The sequence below is a fragment of the Muscardinus avellanarius genome (assembly GCF_963383645.1).
Source record: "Muscardinus avellanarius genome assembly, chromosome: 11".
NCBI classification, from domain to species: domain Eukaryota; kingdom Metazoa; phylum Chordata; class Mammalia; order Rodentia; family Gliridae; genus Muscardinus; species Muscardinus avellanarius.
The window spans coordinates 68,883,427-68,890,999 of NC_137797.1; the positions used below are offsets into that span (position 1 = coordinate 68,883,427).

Below are 7,573 nucleotides of genomic sequence, written 5' to 3' on the forward strand. Positions count from 1 at the left end.
CCCAACCCCGCGCTCTCTGGGAGAGCCAGCGACTATCTTTCCGACCCGGGCTCTGCTGAGAGCCCGCGGCCATCTCCCCAGCCCCTGCTCTCCAGGAGAGCCAGCAGCCATCTCCCCGGCCCCGCGCTCTGCTGGGAGCCGGCGACCATCGCCCCAACGCCGGGTTCTCCGGGAGACCCAGTGGCCACCTTCCCAGCCCTGAGCTCTGCTGAGAGCCAGACACCAGCTTCCCTGACACACACTCAAAGCCGGTGGCCATCTCACCACCCTGCCAAGCCCAGGCCATCTTAAACCTCATCCAGCTCTGATTCCACCCAACAGCTCCACAGCATGCCCTCCTGGCTCTGCAGCCTCTCAGCACTTTGGTTCCAGTCAGCACTGGCTGATAATACTACACTGGTAAGCTTCCCCTTCCTTGGACAAGCGGGTTCCGGCTTTTAGCCTTTTCCAGACTTCGGCTCACGGCTGTTAAAAAACCCAAATATTTGGTGCCCAACTTCTCCGAGGGTAGCCAGGCTGCCCTACGGTTGTGTAAAGGGAACAGAGACGTCCTTCTCTAACACAACCATGCTGTTTCCGGATGTTAGGCATGTTCTTGGGACGCTGAATTCCTGTTTTCGTCCTCACCAGATGACCAGTCATGGGGGGAAGCCAGTCATCTAAAATAGACTCCCAATCTGCACTGGGCCGTGTTCTGGTTAATCTCCAAACTCTAGGTTTATCCGGGGAACTGTGCCCCGAGCAGCTCATATTTTTCTGCACAAAAGTCTGGCCTACTTATGAGTTGGGTAATGGTTCTCGGTGGCCTGAAATGGGTATATTAGATCTTAAAATGTTGACTGATCTCAGTAACTTTTGCAAACAGGCAGGTCAGAGGTTCTGTACGTACAGGCTTTTCTATGCATGCATTCCCAGCTTTCCCTTTTCACCCCTTCTGACTCTACTGCTCGAGTCATGCTGGCTGGGGATTACCGCCAGCCACAGCTGCCATCTTGGTCGCCACGTGGCAACTCACAGACGCCACCTGGTGGCGTTTCTGGGTCACAGGCCTGCTATTCTGCTAACTCAAGGTCCCCATTCTGTGATGACACGTGGATGCCAGAGTCTGACCCAACAGAGTTACAGGCCCCATTTCCTGACGACCCTGACCCACAAGACCTCTCCCTACCACCGCAGTCGTCATCTTATTCTGGGGCAGCCTCCCATTCTAACCCACTCCTTTCTCCCCCACCTTTCTCCCTTAAGGGACCAACCCTTACCTCCCCTTTGCCTACCCCTGTAGGTCACCCTACCCATTCCAGAGACCCCTCACCTTCTCTCTGGGCCCCGCTTCATGAGATGACTGGTACAGAAGGTGTGGCTGGTGCAGAAGGCATGGTCCGGGTCCAGTTCCTTTTTCCCTTCCTGACCTTGCTCAATTTCAAAAGAGACTGGGTTCTTTTTCTGCAAATCCCTCTGGTTTTATTAAGGAATTCCAATATATAGTACAAGCATACAATTGAACTTGGCAGGATCTTCATGTCATTTTAACCTTTTTAACTACAGACAAACGAGATCATATTCTTAAGGCTGCCAGGAAATGGGCCGATCAGGCTCACCTAACCAATCCACAGCTCCCTACCAGAATAGCTGCAGTTCCTTCTGAGGGATCCCCACTGGGATTATAATAACAGGGGTAAGGAGATAAAAAAAAAAAAAAGAAATATCACATGATACTATGCCTTCAAGCTGAGCCCAGGGTAACTCTCCAGGTAGCAGGTAAGCCAATCTCCTTCTTGATTGATACATAAGCTACCTACTCTGTCCTCCCTTCCTTCTCAGGACCTAGTTTCCCTTCCCAAATCGAGGTTCAGGGAATTGACGGCATGCTCTCTTGCCCACGTACTACAGGCCCCCTTTTATGCCATTTACAGACATTTATGGCTAACTATCCATTCCTGATTATCCCTTCATGTTGTACCCCCCTTTTAGGTAGAGACTTTTTAACCAAAATTGGAGCTGAACTCTCATTTAATTTCCCCACAGCTTCTGTTTCCTCTAATATAATTTTTTTTTTTGGTGGTACTGGGGTTCCTGGAAGCCCTTCTATCTCAGGGCTACACTCCCAGACCTATTTTTACATTTTCATTTTGGAAACAGGGTCTCCTAAGCCAGCGCGCGGCTGGCTTCGAACCTGCGCAATCCTCCTGTCTCAGCCTCCCAAGCGCGGGGATTACAAGCGTGCACCACCACGCCCGGCCTCCTCTAATATAATTTTAATGGCTGCTGCTACAGTTGATGACAGAAAAGCTAAACCTCCCCTTCCAATAGATTTGGTTGACCTGCTTAATCACGCTCTCCCTTCAGATCCCCCTCCTTTGGCTTCCTATCTTCCTTACTTGTTGTTTCTCAGGCACTTTCTTAGGGAACATACTGACCGGTATCTTCCCCAACCCAGGACTGAAAAAGCAGCTCCACACCTGGCAGTCAAGACCCTTAAGCCAGGGGATCAAGTCCTCCTCAAGTCACTTCAACCATCTCCAACTATGGTGGACTGGGTCCTTCACAGTGATCCTCACCACACCTACCGCAGCCATACTCCCACCTGCCCACTTCTGGAGTACCCGACCTCTCCCGGCCGAGGGGCCCCCTTACGACGCCCCTTGACAGCAGGAAGTAGTTTAAGATTCGAATCTCCGCCCATTATCACCAAAAGGCTGGGATGACAGGTTGGGTCCCGCAGGACAGGACCTTAGGAAAGGAGGAGACTCTGCTGGGTGATATTGCGAAACAGGCGATATCACGAGAAGGGCGGAGTTTCCACGCATAACCCCACCCACAAGACGTAAACTTTAAAAGGAAGGGCATTTCCCTTCCAGTGTCGGAGGAACTCGGATGTCTTCAGGAGTGGTCCAGCTCATATCCCCGAGAGAAGAACGTATTGAAATTCTTTTTGGCGCACCAGTCTCTCTCGCCTTTTTTATTGCGCCTAAAAAACTTAAAAAGTGCCCTGGTGGCTCCAAAGGATCCTCCCTCCGAGGGGAGCCAGGGCTGGAGCCCAAGGCTGGTGCTGGGTACTGAGGTTTGCTGCACACCCTCCTCTCCTGCTGCTTCTCCTGGACTGTTTAGGCTTGAGGCAAATAGCTGGAGGGGAGCTTTGTCCTTGTGAGCCTGAAGACAGTGACCCTTACAGAAACAAACAGGCAAGGCCAGACATGGAGGTGCATTCTTGTAATCCCAGCATTTGGGAGGCTGAGACAGGAGGATCGCAGTTCGCAGACAGCCTCAGCTACTTAGTGAAGCCCTTTGCAACTTAGTGAGACCCTGTTTCAAAGTAAAGCATAAAAAGTAGGGCTGGGGGTGTAGCTTGGAGGTAGAATGTTCCTGGGTTTCATCCCCGGTACCGCAAGGAAGGAAGGAAGGAAGGAAGGAAGGAAAAAGGAAAGAAAGAAGGAGGCTCTCTGCTCCTCCTGCTGACAGATAGCTGCTTCTTCTCGTGCAGTGCCAGCCACGTCCCTGAGACACCATGGTGAAGGTCAGAGTGAACAGATTTGGCTGTATTGGGCACCTGGTCTGCAGGGCTGCTTTCAACTCTGGCAAAGTGGATATTGTCGCCATCAATGACCTCATCAACTACATGGTCTACATGTTACAGTACGACTCCACCCACGGCAAGTTCAAGGGCACCATCAAGGCCAAGAACAGGAAGCTTGTCATCAATGGAAAGCCTATCTCCATCTTCCAGAAGCGAGATCCCACCAACATCAAGTGGGGCGAAGTTGGTGCCAAATACATTGTGGAGTCCACTGGTGTCCTCACCACCATGGAGAAGGCCGGGGCTCACTTGAAGGGCGGCGCCAAGAGGGTCATCATCTCGGCCCCCTCTGCTGATGCCCCCATGTTCGTGATGGGTGTGAACCATGAGAACTACGACACTTCCCTCAAGATCATCAGTAATGCCTCCTGCACCACCAACTGCTTGGGCCCCCTGGCCAAGGTCATCCATGACAACTTTGGCATCATGGAGGGACTCGTGACCACCATCCACGCGATCACTGCCACTCAGAAGACCGTGGATGGCCCCTCTGGGACGCTGTGGTGTGATGGCCGTGGGGCCGCCCAGAACATCATCCCTGCATCCACCGGCACCACCAAGGCCGTGGGCAAGGTCATCCCCGAGCTGAACGGGAAGCTCACTGGCATAGCCTTCCGTGTGCCCACCCCCAACATGTCGGTCGTGGACCTCACCTGCCGCCTGGAGAAAGCTGCAAGTATGATGACATCAACAAGGTGGTGAAGCAGGCATCCAAAGGCCCCCTCAAGGGCATCCTGGGCTACACCGAGGACCAGGTGGTCTCCTGCGACTTTTAACAGTGACTCCTACTCTTCTACCTTCCATGCTGGGGCTGGCATTGCCCTCAGCGACCACTTTGTCAAGCTCATTTCCTGGTATGACAGTGAATTCGGCTACAGCAACAGGGTGGAGGACCTCATGGTCCACATGGCCTCCAAGGAGTAAGAGCCCTGAACCGCCCAGCAAGAACACGAGAGGAAGAGAGCGAGGCCCTCAGCTTCTGGGGAGCCCCCACCCCAACTCAGTCCCCCCAACACACTGAGAATCTTCCCTCCCAGTTTCCATCCCAGACCCCCTGAAAAAGGGGAGGGGCCTAGGGAACCCTAGTGTCAAATGCACCATCAATAAAATCCACCCCCCCAAAAAAAAAAAGAAGGAAGGAAGGGAGGGAGGAAACACGATGGCTGGGCAGAGCCTCTGGCCTCACTGCAGCCCGCAGAGGGGCTGGGAAGCCACAGAGGGCTTCCTGAGGAGTTAGGAGGAGCAGACTTGTTCAGTCCCCATCCTGAGCTGCCAGTCACCAGCCAGGAGCCTGGGAAGCCTGAACTGAAAATGAGAAGCAACATGGGGATGCATGTCATCATGTGGGGAGACTCCTGCAGCCCCAACAGGATCTAAGCCAACTGGTGTGGGGCTGTGCGGCGCCTGGCTGTGTCCAGCAGAGTGCCCAGCACACCGCAGCACTTCCTAGATACGTGGCCAGGGCTGGCCACCTCAGAGGGATGCAGGAGGAACCCGTCGTGGAGGAGGTTTGGAGCCCCTCCTGCATGCTGCCCCGGACAGGCACGGTGGGGAGGAGGAAGGAATAATGGATAAAATAAGGTCCTTGCCTTGAGAAGCTCTGGCCAGGCTGCTCTCTACAGATCCCTGTTTTGCTTAAGTCCCCTGTTATGGTCGGCCCTGCACCCTCGGTGACTTGAGCGAGTCATGTTCCTCTGGAGTTTTCTTCATCGGGAAAAATAAAGCATTTGAGCAATCTCATAGATTCCTTCTGTGTTGGGGCGAGAGGGGGGCTGCAAAGATCTTTCTAACCATGATGTTCTGAGGAGGGATCTTCAGCTGGATCTGGGAATTCCATTAACACAAGACAGATTAGCAAGGCAAAACCATGCACGTTTTATTAAGTTTACATGTACAAGGATCCTAACAAGACAATGAAAACCTGAGGGAGGGGCCAAAGCAGAAAGCTATACAACTTTGCAAAATAAAAAATGATGAGATGTATGGTAAGCAATAAACCAGATCCAGAAAGTCAGGGTAACATGTTGTCTCTCTTATGAGGAAGCTAGAGAGCAAAATGGAAAGGTGGGTTCCCATGGGAAGCAATAAACCAGATCCAGAAAGTCAGCCCAACAAAATGGAAAGGTAGCACATCCCCCAAAGTGGCAGCAGTGACAGCAATCAGGACCACGCTCAGCAAAGCAGCATCTGGTTCCAGCTGCAGGGCGTTGGACGACTTCCTGGGGATAAACACTACCTGCCTCGCAGATGTATTGTGAAGCTTTTTTTTTTTTTTTTTTTTTTTTGGTACTAGGGATTGAACCCAGGGGACTTTTGCCTCTAAGTTACACCCCCAGCCCTATTTATTATTCTTTGTTTTGAAACAGGGTCTCAGTAAGTTGCATAGGGCCTCACTAAGTAGCTGAGGCTGGCCACAAACTTGAATCCTCCTGTCTCAGCCTCCCAAGTACTGAGATTACAAGCATGTGCCACCACGCTCGGCTTATTGTGAAGCTTCTAAGAGACGATGTATGATAAAAAGAATTTAGCATGTGACTGGCACATGGTGCTCCATAACAGCAACAGCAAACACACTGCCTTTGAAAACCTTTTCCCTATCCCCAGTGTAGGTGGAATTTGCGCCCTACCTGGCCCTAGCGGCTGATTTTGGGGGTGTTTAAGCACCATTTGCCCACCTTCTCAAATCCTCAGCTCCCCCAGTACAGATCCCTGGGCCTTGGCCTCTCCTGGAAAAGGAGCCAGTGAGGTGGGACAAGTGGTGTCTAAACCACGCCAAGTCAGAGCCTGCCCTAGCAGCCGGCACTATCGTGACCACTGCCCTCTGCTGGCCTGGGCAAGACTAGCACTTCCCAGGAGAGCACCAGCCCAGGGAGAAGGGCAAGGAAGAAAGGGGGTAGGATGGTATTGGGGAGTGCTAAACCCTGGGCTCAGCTCTCAGATACCTGCAGGGTTGGGGCCCCAGGATGAGCCCCTTCTTCCCGGGCCTCCCTCCCCTCTCAGCACCTTCCATGCAGGCTGCCCATGGGCCTCTGCCAGCCGGGCCACCTGGAGCACTCACCCCACCCCTGCCCAAGATCTGGCTCCTCATTTTTCAGGGATATGTCAAATGTCACTTCTTTGCAGAGAACGGCCAGCAACCCTTTAGATTTTCTACTTTGCGTCTGTCTCTATTGGTGCATCAGCAAGCATAGCCGGAACCATCCTGGTGATCTTTCCACTCAGGTGCACCAGTGGGAGCCTGGGGGGAGATGAGCGCACGTGCTAGGGGCTTCTGAGGGATTCCAGGCAGGAACTGATGGGGGGAGCTGGAGGCAGGGAAAGCAGAGGGAGATGCTGTAGCGTGCTGGAGATCTGGAGACAAGACCAAGCCTGGGGCTGAGAGGAGGCCTTACCCAAAGCCAGCAGCCCAGGCAGACATCCAGGGAGCTGGTGACTTGATTTGGGGGCAGGGAGACTGGAGATAGTAAAAGTTTTTCCTTTGAAACTTTGGAACAGTTGGGACTTAAAGATCGGGTGGTTGTTCCAACTAGGTAGCCAAATTAGTGTGGGCCCCCAGAAAGTGGATGGTGGGCTGCACGTGTACTCCAGGTAGAACCTGTGTAAAGTCCCTTGCAGAGCCTTCTGATCAGAAACAATATATATCTCTCTCATCTTCTCTCTTACATTTTTTTTCAAGAAGAGAAACCTACCCCTGATGACCCCCCACCAAGGTTTGTGAGCTCGGTAGATATCACCAAAGCCACTGAACATCTATCCTAAAGACAGCAAAAGAGAGTCAGAATACTCTACCCCCTGCCCCCCAGCTCCCAACAGGTGCAGCCAGCATGAACTGGGCCGCAGCACTGACGCTGGGACCCCAACCAGGAGCCCCCTTCTCCTGGAGGCCAGAGAGATACAGCAGTATCCGAAATTATCTCAGCCTGCATTGCACAAGCAATAAGAGAGAAAGGCTTTCCCTGCTAGCCTGTTTTTTATCCAATAATTTCCATTTCAGTGAAA

The 7,573-nt window shown here is 52.6% G+C and overlaps 1 pseudogene across 1 annotated transcript; it reads left to right on the forward strand.

Moving 5' to 3' along the window:
* The first annotated feature begins 3,505 nt into the window (after positions 1–3,505).
* Positions 3,506–4,498, forward strand: LOC308270156 (glyceraldehyde-3-phosphate dehydrogenase-like; annotated as a pseudogene). The gene has a single exon. The product of its transcript is annotated as a glyceraldehyde-3-phosphate dehydrogenase-like (transcript).
* Positions 4,499–7,573: the final 3,075 nt, after the last annotated feature.